The following is a 20,874-nucleotide window of genomic DNA, read 5'->3' as shown; positions in this document are numbered from 1 at the left end:
CTCTTTATTTTATAATTGTAGCATTTATGAAATGATTATATGGAGTGACTGTTAGGTGGTAGTTTTGAAGCATTTGGTCATATAGCTAACCACTTAAACCCACTAAATAGATATGCTGTGCAGCCCAGAATATAGACCTTAAGACTTTATGTTCATATCTAAGGTTCATTCTTATAAGTGTTTTATCTCTGCATTTTCTACTTGAGTATTAACTATAGGCAATGCAAATTTACCACAATGTCCTGTTTCTTAAGTTAAAGGGATATTCCAGCCAAAATTGGAAACCACATTGGGTGCATTTCGGTATTGAACAGAAGCAATTTTGTAATATACATGTATTATCAAAAATGCTTCTAATAAAAGCTATAGCTGTTTCCAAAGTGTATTTAAGTATGCACCGTGCACTAGCATTTTAAACACAGCACTTGCTTAGAGAGCCTAAGGTGCTGGTACCATCTGGTAATTACTCAATTTGTTCATTGCTGACATGATACAAGCCCCAGTGATGATCTGAGCAGCTGCATTATTTAAAATGTGGGTATAGTGACAATATCTAGCAATGCTTCACATGCACGTGCAGAGAAAAATTTTAATACTAAAATAGTGATAACTTTTACTAGAAACATTTTTGCTAATAAATGTATATTGTAAATATGTTTCTATTCAAAGGTGTAATTCATCTGTGTGCTTTTAGATTTTGACTGGAATGTCCCTTTAAGTAGTATGTATTTTTTTTTTTTTCCCCCCCGTATCTGTAGGTGATGCTAAAGTTATCAGATCTACAGCACCAGGTGACATACAGCCAACACTTACAGTGTCTACTTCATTGTCAAAAGAAATGTCTGTGTCTCCTTTGTTAAACCAGGTAAGAGTTAAATTTTTGTAAAATACATTAAATTCATAGTGTTGGAGCTGTTTCCTGTATAACAGTAGATCATTTTTGTTGCAGACATATAGTATAATTAAATGGTGATAATAGTCAAACCATTACATGCTCTAATTTGTTATTAGCAAATGGAATTTTAAGACTAGCGACCCTGCATTATTGTGTGTTTTTAACCCGCAAAGGGGTAAACACAGAGTAGAAGTACTTCTTCGGACCAGCAAAGCAGTGCTGGTCCCAATTGGTGGTGCTAGTTAAATATCCGAGTTGTGTTACTGATTGTATCTGCTTGGGACTAAACACATAGCATTAGACAATGTCCTGCTCAAGACCCACAGAGCACTGCTAGTCCCAAGCAGAAAGCGCTGCTGATTGGGACCGGCACTGCTCTGGGGGTCCCAAGCAGTATTTCTACTGTGTGTTAACCCACACAGTGGTGCAGGATCACTAGTCTTAAAATTACATATTCTAACTAATGTAATTTTACCACTATAATGACCCTGTAATGTTGTCCACTTGTCCTTGCAGTGTCTTTTTGAGGCCTGACTGTACTTTTATCCTTAAAGGAATAGGGAAAGAATTTGATAGTCCTAGTGTATATCTATCTTGTCTCTTAAAGGGGCATTAAATAGTATGTTGTTGGGCAATATAGGTTTTTTTTTTTTTTTCTGAGATAAAACAGTGTTTTAGCTTCTGCAAGATTGACGAGCATAGGCAGCTATTTATTAAAGGGACAGTCTACGATAGAATTCTTGTTTTAAAAGACAGATAATCCCTTTATTACCCCCCCCCAGTTTTGCACAGCCAGCAGTTGTGTTAATACTTATTTATTTATTTTTTTTTATCTAAGAACCTTCTGAAAGCCCCCCTGATCACATGAATGTGACTATATTAAATCTATTGAGTTGCATTTAGTATTGTGTTGTGCTAACTCTTAAATAACTCCTTGTGCCTGAACACAGTGTTATCTATATGGCCTACAGTCTCTTGTTGTTAAAAGCAATTTAAAAAATGTGGTAAGAGGCAGCCCTCAAGGGCTTAGAAATTAGCATATGACCCTACCTAGGTTTAGTTTCAACCAAGAATAAGAAGAAAACAAAACAAATTTGATAATAAAAGTAAATTGGAAAGTTGAATAAAATTACAAGTCCTATCTGAATAATAAAAGTTTAATTTTGACTAGACTGTCCCTTTTAATGTAAATGTTTACTTGCTTGCACATGGGATCATAATAACAGCCAGTGGTAAAAAAAATTAAACTTAAAGGGACAGTCTAGTTCAAAAAAAACTTTCATGATTCAGATAGGGCATGTAATTTTAAACTATTTTCCAATTTACTTTTATCACCAATTTTTCTTTGTTCTCTTGGTATTCTTAGTTGAAAGCTTAACTCAGGAGGTTTATATGCTAATTTCTTAGACCTTGAAGGCCGCCTCTTAAGAATGCATTTTAACAGGTTTTTCACCACTAGAGGGTGTTAGTTCATGTTTTTCATATAGATAACACAAACTTCAAGTCTGTCAAAAGAACAAATAAAGGGGCAGTCTGCAGAGGCTTAGATGCAAGATAATCACAGAGGTAAGTTATATATAAATATAACTGTGTTAAAGGGACAGTACACTATAAAATAGTTTTTATATAAATTTATTTTCAATGACTTGTTTATACCAGCTGCAGTAGATAAAATGTGAGAAATTGCATTTTCAGGTTTATTTGTGTATATGAAGTAGCTGGTTTTGTGCTTTTAAACCACAGCCTATTACAATGGGTTGAGTTTCAGTTGATATCAGATCTCATTATGTTATCACGATGTGTACACACACTTGCTTCCTTATCTTATATTTCTCTGGAAAACTAAAGCTCAATACATAGAGGGAACAATGGAAAATAATAATTGTATTACTTTACTATCCTGCACCCCACTGTGAGTGTAATTTCTTCTGATGGCTGTGTTTACTTAGGCTATGCAATAGCTGAGACTCCAGTATAGGTTGGGAAACCACCAGCTAAATAAGCTATTTCAAATGCCAAAATAGGGGTAAAGGAGTTAATTAGAAACCATTAAATGCACTCCAGCAGGTAAAAGGGATCATTGAGAACAATTTAAATTGGAGAACATTTTTAGGTGAACTGTCCTTTTTAAAATCACTATCTAATCCATTTAAACAAGTTTCCTATTTTATTTCTGTTATCAATTTTGCTTAGTATCCTTTTGTTAAAGGGATAGTCTACACCAGAATTGTCATTGTTTAAAAGATAGATAATCCCTTTATTACCCATTCCCCAGTTTTGCATAACCAACACGGTTATATTAAATATACTTTTTACCTCTGATTACCTTGTATCTAAGCTTCTGCAGACGGCCCTCTTATTTCAGTTCTTTTGACAGACTTTGTATTTTACGTGCACACTCCTGGGCTCCTTTCAGCCGACTTGGCTTTATTCTTCAACAAAGGATACCAAAAAGAATAAAGCAAATTGAATCGTGAATGTTTAATTTATAAGTCAAGCATCCTAGAGTTATATTTTAAAACCATGTTTAAATATTACTGTTTTTTCTTATGTGTTGTAATTTAATTTTGTTTGTGTCCCTATGTCACTTTTGTTATGTTAACATATATATTATATATACACCATTGGGAAACAGATGTGAAAGATAGAAAATACTTTCTTTTCATGACCTTTTAGACAGATATTGAGGGGGGGGGAGGGGGGAAGAGTGTTGCTCTTATAATCTGTACATGAATGATCCTATTTGTGTTTATCATGCAGTGCGAGAAGCACACTTCACTACACCCCCCTTCTCTGTATTTGTGTTTATCATGCAGTGCGAGAAGCACACTTCACTACACCCCCCTTCTCTGTATTTGCCTTTTAGGGATAGCTACAAAAATGACTTTTTATAGCTACTTATGTATTGCTGTGCAAGAATTGAAACTTTGTTTCCTCTCAACAGATGCAGCAATGTGAAGCGAGAGGCCATAATATACAGAGGTCTTCACTTCAACTGCGTCTGCTGACATCCAGGCTGCAAGTTGGTAAGGACAGAGACTGGGGCTACTGTTGCCTTTCCCATATATTAGATTCAATTTTGTAACAAACTGCTTTATAAATTATAAAGCAGAAACCTTAATGCTGCTGTTAAGCTAAGGTTTTATGATTTGATGTTTGATCATTTGCCATAACGAAGGCAGGATGAGGTATACATTGTATTCTGTGTTTGACAGCTGTGTTTATAGGCAGTGGGGACAGTGCGGCCGACTGCTCTCACCACCCGTGATCATGGAAAGCTAGGCAGATAACAATCTCTACCTCCAAATGCCTTTTTGGCATTTTTTTTTTTCTTGGTCTATTGTGAATGTATATCTGTCTCCTGTGCATCTCCCATTAACATTTGTTTAAGGTTATCCGGTCAAGCTGCTGTTTGCTGCATGAGGACACCTCTGCTGCACAAGATCTGCTACGTCATTCTGCTGCACAAGATGAGACTTCGCTGGGACACCATTCAAGTATGACAAGGATTCAACCAGATTCATCCGTCCTCAGACGTGTTCAGAACGCTACGTTGAGATATATGTATAATGTTTTATTATTATTCTGTATAAAGTTAGAATTCGTAGTATGGTAACTGAACACATTGAATTCTGTGTCTGCTGAAGTGTTCACGGATAGTGAGTGTAGAGTGCGGCTGCTCTCACTGTTTATGATCATGGGAAGCTAATCAGATTTCAGTTTTTTTGGTTATCGTACAAAATTTCTATAATTATGTATAATTTATTATTATGTATAATATGTTTGGCTTAAATATGGGAAAGGCAACTTTAACTCTGTACTTTTTGTACACTGGGTGCATTTAGAGCACCAGGTTGTCTAGTTTCTTACACTAATTTTGTTTTCTGTATATAGACTTGGTTTTATATAAAGATCTTCAAGCACTGGACAAAATGTCTACATGAAACATTTCTCCGTTACATCAGCCCAGGTAAGCATGAGTGGTTGTGAAGATGTAGCATTTAAAACTTTCAATGCTTGCATTTTTGTTTCCCTGCATCTAAAAGGGATATAAAAACCCAAATGTTTATGTCATGATTCAGATACAGCATGCAACTTTCCAATTTACTCATATTATCAAATTTTTGTTCTCTTAATCTTTTTTTGAAAACGCAGGAATGTAAGCTTAGGAGGCCACCCATTTTGATTCAGAACCCTGGGTAGCGTTTGCTGATTTATTGGCTACATTTAGCCACCAATCGGCAAGCGCTACCCAGAACATTTGGGTTTCATATCCCTTTTATGTTCTGCTTACTTGGTTTTGTTAAAATTGCATAAGTCTCATTGTCATAGCAATGGCACTTAATGCTAAGTCACTAAGGTTCCGGGTTTAAAAATTCACATGGCCCAGGTGGAAGGAATATCTATGTCTACCTCATTTCTAAATTTACTTCAATTTTCTCTTGGTATTTCTGGTCAAAAAAAGAATATGCACATATCTTACAGTAAAGGGAGCTAGCTATTTATTTGTTCCTGCTTATTAGAAGTAATAAGGAAAGCTGTTTTAAAATTGTTTATTTCCAAATCACAAAACTGAAGCATTTGGCATTTTTAAGGATTTCAACTCGTTTTGTCACCATCTCATAGGTTCATGAGTATAGATAAAATGTGACTATTGTAACACATCTAGAACTCGCACACCCTCTATATAAACTGTACCTTGTTCAGTTACTTAATTTCCTATTGCCTCTATAGGTGAGAACTGGTTCTGGGATGCTGTAATGATCACTAACTCTTTGCTTCAGTCTGTCAGAATATTTGTGTACAACTTTATTTTACTTCTGTTTATAATGTACCTCACGCTTTATTTTACTTCTCTTTATAATGTACCTCACGCTTTATATTTTACTTCTCTTTATAATGTACCTCACGCTTTTTTACTTCTCTATATAATGTACCTCACGCTTTATTTTACTTCTCTTTATAATGTACCTCACGCTTTATTTTACTTCTCTTTATAATGTACCTCACACTCCCCCCCCCCCCCCTTTTTTTTTGCTTAAACTTCTTTTCATAAGAGCATAATGAGGTAGGCTTAAGAGTGGATGTCTTGAGCATTGTTGCAAACCCTTTTGCTTATGCAGTGCTTAAGACATGGGCACGTACTTCTTGAGCCTACGGACATGCTCCTAAAAAGAAAAATATACCCTGTGAGCTTGTGCACGTGCTCAGTAGGGGCTTGTTCCCCTAGAAAGTGTGAATATAAAAAGACTGCAAAATTTTGATGTCTTTAAACTGCATGTTATTTCTGAATCATTCAAAGTTTTTGACTTCAGTTCCTTTAATTCTGTATTAAGACAAACGGTTTCAGATCTGATGGAGTTGTACTTTTAAAGAGACAACCAAATGCAGAATCATTTGAAAGTGATGTAGCAAATCTGTAAAAGGCTGACAATAAAATATCACCTTAGTATCTCTGTAAAAAATGACCGTATGTGACCTCTGTGTCTTTGGTAGCCTCATCCCATTATAGACCAAATGTAAGCATCTATGTCCCAGGACTAGCACAGGATCATGCGCCTTAGATGTCCCTTTATTTCCGTTCTCCGCTAAAGAAAGTTTACTATGATTAATTTTTGGTTAAATCCCACAAGATAACGGTAAAGTATGAACTTGGCACAGACTTATGAAATTCCTGACAGTGTAGGGGTTAATTATGTAGCTTGTAAGATTAAGTGTGGCTGTAGTGTTTTTTTCCTTTTGCGCAGTGTAGGATTCACACACTGCTCTCTTTTCTCGAGTGGGACATGCAGAATAGAGCAATCTCGCCACTGTCAGCTAGATTGCCGCAGAAAGCCCAGGACAGTGGCATCCTTTAGGGCTAATAAACTACTGCGCCTGTACGGCACTGTTCGTTAAGGGGTTAAACGGAAACAATGCATATTGCTGAATGAGTTGATACCAGGTGTACGTGTTCCCTGAATACAATTTATTCAAATGGATGCCGTTGAGGAGAAAAGTGTACACCATGTCTACTGTACGTTATCCTCTAGGGTTTGTAGGAATCCCCCATCCAGCTCCCTTTCTGCTACCGGTGCATCCTGGTTCAGCCCCTTTGTGATGTCATCACGTGCGTACGTGGTGACATCACCAGCACTCCTGTGAAGCCTGGGAGTGCCGTCCATTAGGTCACTAATGGTCCCCGGCCTGCAGTGCATGTGATTACCAAAAAACAATTTTGATCGGCGATTCCCCACCTTTGTGCATTGAAGGGATTAAATTATATATATTTTTTTAAGCCGAGGTAAGCTCTGGAGCACTATATGGCAGCAGTTTTACAAGAATGTTATCCATTTGCAAGAGCACTATATGGCAGCAGTTTTACAAGAATGTTATCCATTTGCAAGAGCACTATATGGCAGCAGTTTTACAAGAATGTTATCCATTTGCAAGAGCACTAGATGGCAGCAGTTTTACAAGAATGTTATCCATTTGCAAGAGCACCAGATGGCAGCAGTTTTACAAGAATGTTATCCATGTGCAAGAGCACTATATGGCAGCAGTTTTACAAGAATGTTATCCATGTGCAAGAGCACTATATGGCAGCAGTTTTACAAGAATGTTATCCATGTGCAAGAGCACTATATGGCAGCAGTTTTACAAGAATGTTATCCATGTGCAAGAGCACTATATGGCAGCAGTTTTACAAGAATGTTATCCATGTGCAAGAGCACTATATGGCAGCAGTTTTACAAGAATGTTATCCATTTGCAAGAGCACTATATGGCAGCAGTTTTATAAGAATGTTATCCATGTGCAAGAGCACTATATGGCAGCAGTTTTACAAGAATGTTATCCATTTGCAAGAGCACTATATGGCAGCAGTTTTACAAGAATGTTATCCATGTGCAAGAGCACTATATGGCAGCAGTTTTACAAGAATGTTATCCATTTGCAAGAGCACTATATGGCAGCAGTTTTACAAGAATGTTATCCATGTGCAAGAGCACTAGATGGCAGCAGTTTTACAAGAATGTTATCCATTTGCAAGAGCACTATATGGCAGCAGTTTTACAAGAATGTTATCCATTTGCAAGAGCACTATATGGCAGCAGTTTTACAAGAATGTTATCCATTTGCATGAGCACCAGATGGCAGCAGTTTTACAAGAATGTTATCCATGTGCAAGAGCACTATATGGCAGCAGTTTTACAAGAATGTTATCCATTTGCAAGAGCACTAGATGGCAGCAGTTTTACAAGAATGTTATCCATTTGCAAGAGCACTAGATGGCAGCAGTTTTACAAGAATGTTATCCATTTGCAAGAGCACTATATGGCAGCAGTTTTACAAGAATGTTATCCATGTGCAAGAGCACTATATGGCAGCAGTTTTACAAGAATGTTATCCATTTGCAAGAGCACTATATGGCAGCAGTTTTACAAGAATGTTATCCATGTGCAAGAGCACTAGATGGCAGCAGTTTTACAAGAATGTTATCCATTTGCAAGAGCACTATATGGCAGCAGTTTTACAAGAATGTTATCCATTTGCAAGAGCACTATATGGCAGCAGTTTTACAAGAATGTTATCCATTTGCAAGATCACTAGATGGCAGCAGTTTTACAAGAATGTTATCCATTTGCAAGAGCACTAGATGGCAGCAGTTTTACAAGAATGTTATCCATTTGCAAGAGCACTATATGGCAGCAGTTTTACAAGAATGTTATCCATTTGCAAGAGCACTAGATGGCAGCAGTTTTACAAGAATGTTATCCATTTGCAAGAGCACTAGATGGCAGCAGTTTTACAAGAATGTTATCCATTTGCAAGAGCACTATATGGCAGCAGTTTTACAAGAATGTTATCCATTTGCAAGAGCACTAGATGGCAGCAGTTTTACAAGAATGTTATCCATTTGCAAGAGCACTAAATGGCAGCAGTTTTACAAGAATGTTATCCATTTGCAAGAGCACTATATGGCAGCACTATTTCCTGTTATGTAGTGCTCCAGACACCTACCTATGTATCTACTCAACAAAGAATACCATGAGAATGAAGCACATTTAAGAGCAAGAAGAAATTGGAAAATTGTGGGTTTAATATCCCTTTTAAAGGAATAGGAAGTGGTAATGTACATTTGTAAGTGAAGGATACTACCACTTACTATTCCTTTAAAAAGGGACATTAAACCCACAATCTCTCTTCTCCAATTTCTTTTTGCACACAGATTTGCTTCATTCTCATGGTATTCTTTGTGTAGATACATAGGTAGGTGTTTTCTTTGTAGTATGTGTGAGCTATAACATAGCATATGTATATTGCTGCTTGCAATCTGTATACTTTTAATTGGGGGGGGGGGGTGTTTTAGATTCTTAATCCAGATTAGCATTTAGTTCTAGGTAGCTTCTTATTAAAGGTACATTGAACCGAAACGGTTTCTTTCATGATTCAGATTGAGCATTGAATTTTAAGCAACTTTATAATTTACGCCTATTCATTTTTCTTCTCTTGTTATCTTTATTTTAAAAGCAGGAATGTGATGCATAGGTGCCAGCCCATTTTAGGTTCAGCACCATGGATAGCGCTTGCTTATTGGAAGCTTACATTTACCCACCAATAAGCAAGCATAACCCCAGGTTCTCAACCAGAAATGGGCTGGCTCATATGCATCACATTCCTGTTTTTTAAATAAAGATAGCAAGAGAACGAAGAAAATTTGATATTAGGAGTAAATTAGAAATTTGCTTAAAATTGCATTATCTGAATCACAAAAAGAAAAAAATTGGGTTTAGTGTCCCTTTTAATGTGTCTGCACCATGTAGTGGGTTAATGCTCGCTAAGACATTATTTTCCCTCCTGTGCTGGCTGCGGTCTTCAAAACTGCACTTTTTATTTTAAACTTTTAGTGGTGCCAATTGATGAAGCTTCCATCTCTCGTATTCTTGCACCCTGCGTGACATAAGCAGCGCACATTCACAAATCTGTTATGTTGGATCCTGTTCCTTACACTTCACATTAACTCATACAATAGAGAGTGGAATCTTTACAAGTTTGCGTGTGGTGGCATTTACTCATTCTATTTCTGTAAACTAAAGTTATTTTCTAATGTTTAATGTATGTTATATGGGTACCTCACAAAAAAGCTTAACATTTGGGGAGCAAACCACAAAAAACAACGCAATCTATAGGCCTTGATCAGCAGCAGCAGTTTTATTTTTTCTCTGATACTAGAACTTTTGGTAATCTTGTTCATTTTTCAGGACAACCTATGTCTCTGTATCATGTTATGTCTATTAGCAAATTTATATTCTATTATCCTATGTTAAGTAAAACAAATAAAACAAAATAAAAAAATAGGCAGATAGGTTCAGGAGCATCCATGTGTCAGGAGAACCATATTGTAGGAGTTTAGCAAAAATGCTTGTAACAATATTGTACATTGTGTGTAGTCTGCTGCCATCTAGTGCTCAAAAGCATTGTTGCAAAACTGCTGCCTTCTAGTTCTCCAGACAAGTGCACACTTTCTACAGAAGTAGCTCTTAAAGAATTGCATGAAAATAAAGTACATTTGCTAATAGAAGTATAAGTTTTTGGTTTTTTTTTCCAACTTGCTGTTATACAAAAAATATAAATTGGGGATTGTTTAAGCCTAGCAATAAATCATTGTTAATGTATTAGATTGCAAAATGTAAATCTAGTCGAGCAATATTTAATTGCAGGAACATCTTTCAGTGCTCCTTGCAAATAAGAGGAAGCCGAATTACACGTTGCACAATTAGTATTTTGTCATTTAAACGCCCTTATTGTCTAATAGCGTTGGCTTCATGTCTAGCAGCCTTCATCATAAGATGATGTTATTTATAAATATTACTTAAAGTGAATGTAAAGTTAAAGCGTTTACCTAAAGTGAAACGATAGAAGGTAAATGAATGAGTTTCATTTTTGAAATCTTTAGGATCTACTTATCGAGAGATTTCACTATAAACGCTACACGGATAAGAGCGCAAGCTCCGGTTGCCATTTTCATCAATTGACAGATGACTCGTCTGCGTTCAGTCCCTTTGCACAATTGTCACTGCCCGGGGGGAAAACTATTGGTTTATTGCAGATGAGTCATCTGTCAATCAATTGATGAAAATGGCAACCGGAGCTTGAGCTCTTATCCGTGTAGCGTTTATAGTGAAATATATCTGAAGGTTAAGTATATCTTGAAGATTTCATGAATTAAACCCTCATTCATTTTTTTTTTTTTTTTAACTTCTATCGTTTCACTTTAGGTAAACGCTTTAACTTTACATTTACTTTAAAGTGACACTAAATTTCCCCCCCCCAAAAATGCTTTCATGATTTAGAGCAGGCAACTTTCTAATTTAATCCCATTATCACTTTTTCTTTGTTCTCTTGCTATCTTTATTTAAAAAGCAGGAATGTTTAGCTTTTGGTTGAGGACCTGGGTTATGCTTGCTTATTGGCGACTTACCCATAAGCAAGCGCTATCCAGGGTTCTGAACTTAAAATGAGCCAGCTGGTAAGCTTACACTCCTGCTTTTTAAATAAAGATAGCAAGAGAACAGAAAAATGAATAGGAGTAAATTAGAAAGTTGCTTAAAATTGCTGCTCTAATCCATGAAAGAAAACAAATGGGTTTAGTGTCCTTTGTTAAACCAAATCGCACATTAATTGCTGAGTTTAACACAGGTTGATTAAATGATAATCTGAACTACAAATATTTATTTGCTTATTTTATCTGAATACTGGCTTTAGTTAGGTGGTCAGTAAAATTAGCTGGTGGTACCCACTAAATATGCCCTGAGGAGAACACTTTCTAATATACATATGTGTTATTGTTTTGTGATGTGTACCCATTCCAATGTATTTGTGTAAAGGGACCATCATTTGATGGGTACATGGTTATTTATCAGGCTCTTGTTCTTCCTCTATTGTGAAGTTCACTTTAATCTCTTGAACTCTTTTTGCACTTCTACGTTTATTTACAGTACATTTTGTTAATATAAGTAAATGAAATAGTCTCTTAATTACTGGACCAGAAAGGTTTGTCCCTTTAATCTCCCTTCTGATTGTGAATATATTAACAGATAAGTCCCATGAAAGGAAAACTAACTGTAGAAAAGGGAGTAGTGTATGAAGTAAAGCGCACTGTAGGTTATAGATTTTATGATACAGGGCTAAAACACTCACAGAAAATGTAGCCACCCTGGTGGGATGAGGAAGTTGCTGAGTGGGGGCAGTGCAATACTTTGGCAGAAAATGTTATAATACAAAGCGCACATTAATTGCACAATTTTGTATAAAAGTTTTTTTACTTTAGGCAAGAAAACATTGGAAAAAATGAATATTGGCTATTTTAGCTTAATATTGGCTTACATTTTATCTGGGGTCAGTAAAATAGTAGACTGGTGCCCTAATCAAAAAGGTCTTGGGGAGAGCACTTTCACTTTATCCATAAAATTCTTTCAGGTTCTTTAATTCAAAATTTTACATTTTGAGCTCCATTTTATAATTTATAACTTTGTTTAACACTAAAAAAAAAAGTATTCTAATACCCTCTGCTGAAATGTAAAATAGTTTTTAAGGTGACACAACTTACGGAAGCGTATTTAGAAAATGCAAGCTAATTTTGCTATTGTGCAGATAAATTTAGAGGTGGTGAAAAATATAACGGTTGTTAGTTTCTAGTGGGACCAAGGTGGTTTTGAGAGGTATTTTCTAATTGCAGTAAAATCTATATGGCACTACGAGAGCATTAAAGCTTTCTTTTTTTTCTTCCTCAGCATATGTGACCGTGTATGGAGAGATGCTCACTTCACCTCTTGTTTACGCAGAAGAAATGCTTCCACGCTGTCGCTAGATGATTCTCACTCATTACAATGGCACCATGATGACTGTTTACAGGTAAGGGCAGACTGGAGCTACTCTTGCCTTTTCCTATATGGCATATGCTTTATTGTTATTAACTTGCAATGACTGCTAGATTTTATTTGTTGTGACCTCCTGTTCAACCAGTTGTCAATAGACCACTGGCAAGACTTACATTTGTGTTTGCATCAGCAAACAGACTTTCAATTACAGCTATCAAACATTTTCTTTGCCCGGTGCTCATGCATTTTATAGCTTGAGCGCAGACCCAGTTGTTAATGTTTACTTCATGTGCTATCTCTCTGAGCCTAAGGGATATAGGTAGGGAAATGTCTCTTCTTAACATGGTCAGAAGGTAAACATTTCATTCTGTGACTGCCAACTGTGTCTACTGGCTGTGGGAGCAGAGTGCGGCTGTTCCCACATTCTGTGGTCATGGGAAGTGGAAGCAGAGTGCAATCGGTTCTTTTGGCCATGCATAGTTAGGGAAGTTGCCTTTGGCACACTTTTTCCTTATGTGATGAGCTGATAGCATGTGTAGTGAATTTTTAGCAATTGGGTAGGTAGTGACCAAAAGGTAAATGGTTCCTCCATTTGTCTCTCCAAACCTTCAGTGGTTGAAAGATTTCTTTACCGGTGGGGTCTTCAGGATGTGACTGACCTTGATGGAACAGTTACAAGAAATCTTCTGAAAATACTTCAATTTGTGTAATTGGGCATTTTCTTTGCCCGGTGCTTTATGCTTTCATAGGTGTGAGGAATCGACAAGCGTTCATGCTCCTTGGTGAAGAAAGTGAATCGGCCGTGTGGCTCCGAAGCCTTGGCTTGTCTGAATTGCACCGTGCGTTCTCCTTGTGAGTACCCTGTATATTGAATACATGTGAATCTCCAAGTATAAGAGACTGCATAATAAGGCATCTCTTCTACTTTTTGTCTTTTAGGACATTGTATATTTCACCATTCAAAGAGAACTGACTGCTCATAATATTGGATTGAGATCATCTGGTCAGATATTTCTCAACTGACTTTTTAATCTATTTTCCTCAATTGTGTGATCATTTGTTTTGCCTTTTTTGATTGTACTATTATATTTTACAGTCTTACGTTCCATATATTTTATTTGTGTGCGCACCTCAATACGATATTGTGTACAATATTGTTTTGGTTTTTTTATGGCTTGAGCGCTGACCCAGTTGTTAATGTTTACTTCATGTGCTATCTCTCTGAGCTTAAGGGAAATAGTTAGGGAAATGTCTCTTCTTAACATGGTCCGAAGGTAAACATTTCATTCTGTGACTGCCAACTGTGTCTACTGGCTGTGGGAGCAGAGTGCGGCTGTTCCCACATTCTGTGGTCATGGGAAGTGGAAGCAGAGTGCAATCGGTTCTTTTGGCCATGCATAGTTAGGGAAGTTGCCTTTGGCACACTTTTTCCTTATGTTATGAGCTGATAGCATGTGTTGAATTCTTAGCAATTTGGGTACATAGTCATAATTTGTGTCTCCATACCTTCTGTGGTTCAAAGAGATTTCTTTACCGGTGGGATCTTCAGGATGTGGCAAACATTCTTTCAATTACAGCAATCGGGCATTTTCTTTGCCCGGTGCTTATACTTTTTATAGGTGTGAGGAATCAACAAGCGTTCATGCTCCTTGGAGAGGATGAATCGGCCGAGCGGCTCAGAAGCCTTGGCTTGTCTGAATTGCACCGTGCGTTCTCCTTGTGAATACCCTGTATATTTAATACATGTGAATCTCCAAGTATAAGAGAGACTGCATAATAAGGCATCTCTTCTACTTTTGTCTTTTAGGACATTTTATTTTTCACCATTCGAAGAGAGCTGACTGCTCATAATATTGGATTGAGATCATCTGGTCACAGATATTTCTCAACTGTCTTCTGTCTTTTTAATCAATTTTCCCCAATTATGTGCATTTTTTTTTTTTTTCTTTTTTGATTGTACTATCCTATTTTACAGTCTTACGTTCCATATATTGTGTGCGCACCTCTGATACGATATTGTGTACAATATTGTTTGTTTTTTATGGCTTGAGCGCTGACCCAGTTGTTAATGTTTACTTCATGTGCTATCTCTCTGAGTCTAAGGGGTATAGGTAGGGAAATGTCTTCTCAACATGGTCCGAAGGTAAACATTTCATTCTGTGACTGTCAACTGTGTCTACTGGCTGTGGGAGCAGAGTGCGGCTGTTCCCACATTCTGTGGTCATGGGAAGTGGAAGCAGAGTGCAATCGGTTCTTTTGGCCATGCATAGTTAAGGAAGTTGCCTTTGGCACACTTTTCCCTTATGTGATGAGCTGATAGCATGTGTTGTGGATTCTTAGCAATTGGGTAGGTAGTGACCAAAAGGTAAATGGTTCCTCCATTTGTCTCTCCATACCGTCACTGGTTCAAAGAAATTTCTTTACCGGTGGGGTCTTCAGGATGTGACTGACCTTGATGGAACAGTTACAAGAAATCCTCTGAAAAGACTTCAATTTGTGTAATTGGGCATTTTCTTTGCCCGGTGCTTATGCTTTCATAGGTGTGAGGAATCAACACACGTTCATGCTTCTTGGTGGAGAGGGTGAATCAGCCGAGCGGCTCCGAAGCCTTGGCTTGTCTGAATTGCACTGTGTGCATTCTCCTTGTGAGTACCCTGTATATTGAATACATGTGAATCTCCAAGTATAAGAGACTGCATAATAAGGCATCTCTTCTACTTTTGTCTTTTAGGACATTTTATTTTTCACCATTCGAAGAGAACTGACTGCTCATAATATTAAAAACTGGAAACTCTGTGATAGTAATACCACAGATAACCTATAGGAGGTGCTAATCAACAAATGTGGGTTACCCAAGTGTAAATATACATTTATAAAAACCCAAAAAATTTAAAAAATTGTGGAGATAGCAAAATAAAATACAAAAATGATTAAAAGAATTATTATAATCAACAGATGAATGTATATATGTGTATACACACGTGGCACTGGGTAGTAGCCAATATGAACAGTCTAAGTAGACAGTCCCACAAAAGTCCGTATAAGAAAGAAGGCAGCTCTCGGTCTTCACTCGGTCTGTTTTTGTTTTGATTACAGTTTTCCTGCTCATAATATTGTATTGAGATCATCTGGTCACAGATATTTCTCAACTGACTTTTTAATCAATTTTCTCCAATTGTGTGATCATTTGTTTTGCCTTTTTTGATTGTACTATCCTATTTTACAGTCTTACGTTCCATATATTTTATTTGTGTGCGCACCTCAGATACGATATTGTGTACAATATTGTTAGTTTGGTGTTTTTTATTTATGGCTTGAGGGCTGACCCAGTTGTTAAGGTTTACTTCATGTGCCATCTCTCTGAGCCTAAGGGATATAGGTAGGGAAATGTCTTCTCAACATGGTCAAAAGGTAAACATTTCATTCTGTGACTGCCAACTGTGTCTACTGGCTGTGGGAGCAGAGTGCGGCTGTTCCCACATTCTGTGGTCATGGGAAGTGGAAGCAGAGTGCAATCGGTTCTTTTGGCCATGCATAGTTAGGGAAGTTGCCTTTGGCACACTTTTCCTTATGTGATGAGCTGATAGCATGTGTTGAATTCTTAGCAATTTGGGTACATAGTCATAATTTGTGTCTCCATACCTTCTGTGGTTCAAAGAGATTTCTTTACCGGTGGGATCTTCAGGATGTGGCAAACATTCTTTCAATTACAGCAATCGGGCATTTTCTTTGCCCGGTGCTTATGCTTTCATAGGTGTGAGGAATCAACAAGCGTTCATGCTCCTTGGTGGAGAGGGTGATACAGCCGAGCGGCTCCGAAGCCTTGGCTTGTCTGAATTGCACCGTGTGCATTCTCCTTGTGAGTACCCTGTATATTGAATACATGTGAATCTCTAAGTATAAAAGAGACTGCATAATAAGGCATCTCCTACTTTTGTCTTTTAGGACATTGTATTTTTCACCATTCGAAGAGAGCTGACTGCTCATAATATTGGTTTGAGATCATCTGGTCACAGATATTTCTCAACTGTCTCTTTAATCAATTTTCCCCAATTGTGTGATCATTTGTTTTGCCTTTTTTGATTGTACAGTCATTTTACAGTCTGTTTCATATATTTGTGCGCACCTCTGATACGATATTGTGTACAATATTGTTTGTGTTTTTTATGGCTTGAGCGCAGACCCAGTTAATGTTTACTTCATGTGCTATCTCTCTGAGCTTAAGGGAAATAGTTAGGGAAATGTCTTCTCAACATGGTCAGAAGGTAAACATTTCATTCTGTGACTGCCAACTGTGTCTACTGGCTGTGGGAGCAGAGTGCGGCTGTTCCCACATTCTGTGGTCATGGGAAGTGGAAGCAGAGTGCAATCGGTTCTTTTGGCCATGCATAGTTAGGGAAGTTGCCTTTGGCACACTTTTTCCTTATGTGACGAGCTGATAGCATGTGTTGTGGATTCTTAGCAATTGGGTAGGTAGTGACTAAAAGGTAAATGGTCCCTCAATTTGTCTCTCCATACCTTCAGTGGTTCAAAGATTTCTTTACCGGTGGGGTCTTCAGGATGTGACTGACCTTGATGGAACAGTTACAAGAAATCCTCTGAAAAGACTTCAATTTGTGTAATTGGGCATTTTCTTTGCCCGGTGCTTATGCTTTCATAGGTGTGAGGAATCAACAAGCGTTCATGCTCCTTGGTGAAGAAAGTGAATCGGCTGTGTGGCTCCGAAGCCTTGGCTTGTCTGAATTGCACCGTGCGTTCTCCTTGTGAATACCCTGTATATTGAATACATGTGAATCTCCAAGTATAAGAGAGACTGCATAATAAGGCATCTCTTCTACGTTTTGTCTTTTAGGACATTTTATTTTTCACTGTTCAAAGAGCTGACTGCTCATAATATTGGATTGAGATCATCTGGTCACAGATATTTCTCTACTGTCTTAATCAATTTTCCCCAATTGTGTGATCATTTGTTTTGCCTTTTTTGATTTGTACTATCATATTTTACAGTCTGATTCATATATTTTATTTGTGTGCACGCCTCTGATACGATATTGTGTACAATATTGTTTTTTTTTTTTAGGGAAGTTGCCTTTGGCACAATTTTCCCTTATGTGATGAGCTGATTTAGATTTTCATGCAAAACAGACGGAGGACATTTCTCAAATCAAATTGTTTTTTTATGCTAATATGGGAAAGGCAACAGCTCTGTACATTTGTATACTAGATGCACCTAAAGCATCAAGTTGTCTGGTTTCTTACGCTAAGTGTGTTTGGTTTTTTCCCCACAGATTACAGAGAACCTAATCGAACGCCTTTCTGCAACTATTGAATAATTGGAACACAACTTGTGACTTTAGCCCAGTGACATTAAGCTAGGTAAGAATGAACGGTTTTGCGTTTGGTAGTGTATTGACATTCAGGAATTGTTAATAGCATATTTGCTCACTTTCTTTGTAATCGGACTGATCATAGCAGTGACTTATTTAAAGGGCCACTAAACCCAAAAAAATTCTTTCATGATTCAGTTAGAGAATACAATTTTAAACAACATTCAAATTTACTATTATCTAATTTGTTTTATTTTCTAGATATCCTTTGTTGAAGAAATAGCAATGCATATGGGTGAACCAATCACACGAGGCATCTATGTGCACGCACCAATCAGCAGCTACTGAGCCTATCTAGATATGCTTTCAAGCAAAGAATGTCAAGAGAATGAAACAAAGTAGATAATAGAAGTAAATTAGAATGTTTAAAATTGCACACTCTTTCTAATTAATGAGAGAAAAAATTGGGGTTTCATGTTCCTTTAATATGCAGCGTATTGTTTAAGCACTGGACTGGAAGTGCAGATTTTTGTCTGTTTTAGAAGGAAAAATAAAATGTGTTGTCCTAATGAAATAAAAATATACATTCCTATTTTTTTTAATCCCTTTTTATAAAGAGGACCCTATAAAAGTTTAGTTGTCTAGAACAGTGGTTCTTAAAATTTTGCAGACTGTGGTACAATTGGCAGTGCAAATAAAATAGGTATTTTCAAATTATATTACAATATATTTAACCAATCAAGTTAATCCAAACAGCCCATGGTACTTACTGTGTTGCTGCTCGTGACTCAAAGTGTAAATATAAAAAGACTGCACATCTTAATGGTGGTAGTAAATTGGAAAGTTGTTAAAAATTGCATGTTCTATCTGAATCATAAAGGTTTAATTTTGACTTGTGTCCCTTTTTTGAGCTAGCCAAAGCACAAATTGCACAATTTAATATAATTTGATTTTATTATAAATTATATAAAGAGGAAAGCGGTGTTACAACATTTGAACAAACTTAAAGTAGATATAGGTATGTTACAAGAAACACACCTTGACAAGTTAGAAAGTCAGAAGCTTAAATGGGGGTGGGTTGGCGAAGTAGTATATGCCCCAGGTACGCACAAGAAAAAAGGTGTGGCCGTACTGTTTAAGAAAAATTTGCAATATCAAATTTTTAGAAAAGTAGATTTATTATTCTAGAAATGTAGTTAGGGAAAAAAAAATAACATTGTGCAATATATATTGCCCAAATGAGAAGAAAAGGTGTTTTTGGAAAACAATCTCAAGGCAAATTGATGGGGGCAGACAGAAATGTTATTTTGGGTGGGGATCTGAATATGGTAGCATCTGGACTATTACATAGGAAACAACATGCGGGTAAGGCAGCAATTGGGGAATAGAGACACTAGAACATTTAAAAAGTTTTGTTATAACTTGGAACTCTTAGATATATGGAGGAATACTTTCCCAGACAGTAAGGAATATACTTGTTTGTCTAAGGCATACAAATCTCTGTCGCGCATTGATATGTTTCTGATCAGTAAGAATCTGTTTACCCTGGTTCAAAAGACAACAATCACCCCAATTACCATCTCTGATCATGCACCAGTCCTGCTCTCTGATAATTAACGCCAGTAACTTACCAAATAGGCTCTTTTTTCCAAATTACCTATATACAAATTTGAAATTTCAGAATTTTCTGTCTAGTTTATGGGAAGAATATTATGCCAAGAATAAAGAATCAGTTGAAAATATAGAGATACTGTGGCAGGCATTTAAGGCAGTTGCTCGGGGAGAAATAATAGCCTTCTTTGTTAAAACAAAGAAGGCAAATAATAAGTATTGGTTGCAACTCACAAATCAGGTCATCAACAAATACCAAATATATATACAGAATAATAGTGAGAACTGGAAACGGTATTTAGATGCTAAAAAACAGGGATGACTGGTGCATGGCGAGAGAAACACAAGCAGAAATTAGGCGGAATAGTAAGTTCATGTCCTATGGTAACAAGACAGGGAAATTCCTAGCTAAAATGATCAATTTTCAGAAGTCGAGTAAAAATATAACTTCCATTAAAGTAAAAGATAAAGTCCTTACTCAGCCATTAGAGATTAAGGAATTTCAACAATACTTTCAAAAAATGTATGGGGAGAAAGAAATAGCTATGTTATTGTTCAGATGATTGTATTGTAGGATGGAAACTTCTGTTTGGCATGAATGTTTGTCCCATGTGCTCATTTTAATTTTTTTTATTTTTTATTGCAGGTTCTGTCATAGCTGTCTCTTTAAAGATGAACAATTAAACTTATATACACACACGATGTGCACAGGGAAAAAAAGGTGATTATGGCAGAAGTGCAGCATTTTTCTTCGACTACCTTGAACGATAAACATGGATGTAATTTGGATTTATGACCTCTGTCTGCTATTTTAAGTGTTGTGTTGCTGTGTGTCAATAAAGCTTTGACTTCTCTTACATGGGTGTGTTTATTTTTGGCTCTTTACAATATGAAATGTTTACGTTCTACAGTTATAAACCTCTTGCTCTTGAGGAACATCAGTATTTGCATTGCTAGATTCTGGTGATCCATGATGACATCTAACTCATTGGGGACTTGGATGAAGGAAGAGGCTCATGCTTGGGGTGGAACATGAGCATTTGGAGGGTCATGAGGCACCCACAATTGATAGAGGACAACAGACTTTTTTTATTAGGTTGAATTACTGTAATCTGGATCACCAGCAACCTTGGGCAACAGGGTGGTTATTGATAAGGAGTAGCAGGTTTTTAGAGCCCTA

General features: G+C 36.9%; 1 long non-coding RNA gene across 4 annotated transcripts in view; it reads left to right on the top strand.

The window, feature by feature from the left end:
- LOC128646076 (uncharacterized) overlaps window positions 1-20,551 on the top strand; it is a 32,332-nt gene extending 11,781 nt beyond the window's left edge. For 3 of the 4 annotated variants that reach the window (XR_008400179.1, XR_008400180.1, XR_008400181.1), the window contains 6 exons: window positions 759-865; window positions 3,840-3,921; window positions 4,790-4,865; window positions 12,670-12,790; window positions 18,045-18,132; window positions 20,341-20,551. This is a non-coding gene — a long non-coding RNA (uncharacterized LOC128646076). Of the gene's footprint in view, window positions 1-758; window positions 866-3,839; window positions 3,922-4,286; window positions 4,460-4,789; window positions 4,866-12,669; window positions 12,791-18,044; window positions 18,133-20,340 lie in introns of all 4 variants that reach the window. The other variant, XR_008400182.1, reaches the window with a different exon arrangement.
- The last annotated feature ends 323 nt before the right edge of the window (window positions 20,552-20,874 follow it).

The sequence above is a fragment of the Bombina bombina genome, chromosome 1 (genome assembly GCF_027579735.1).
Source record: "Bombina bombina isolate aBomBom1 chromosome 1, aBomBom1.pri, whole genome shotgun sequence".
NCBI classification, from domain to species: domain Eukaryota; kingdom Metazoa; phylum Chordata; class Amphibia; order Anura; family Bombinatoridae; genus Bombina; species Bombina bombina.
Note: the sequence above shows the minus strand (reverse complement) of the source record. Positions and strands in the feature narration are given on the sequence as shown.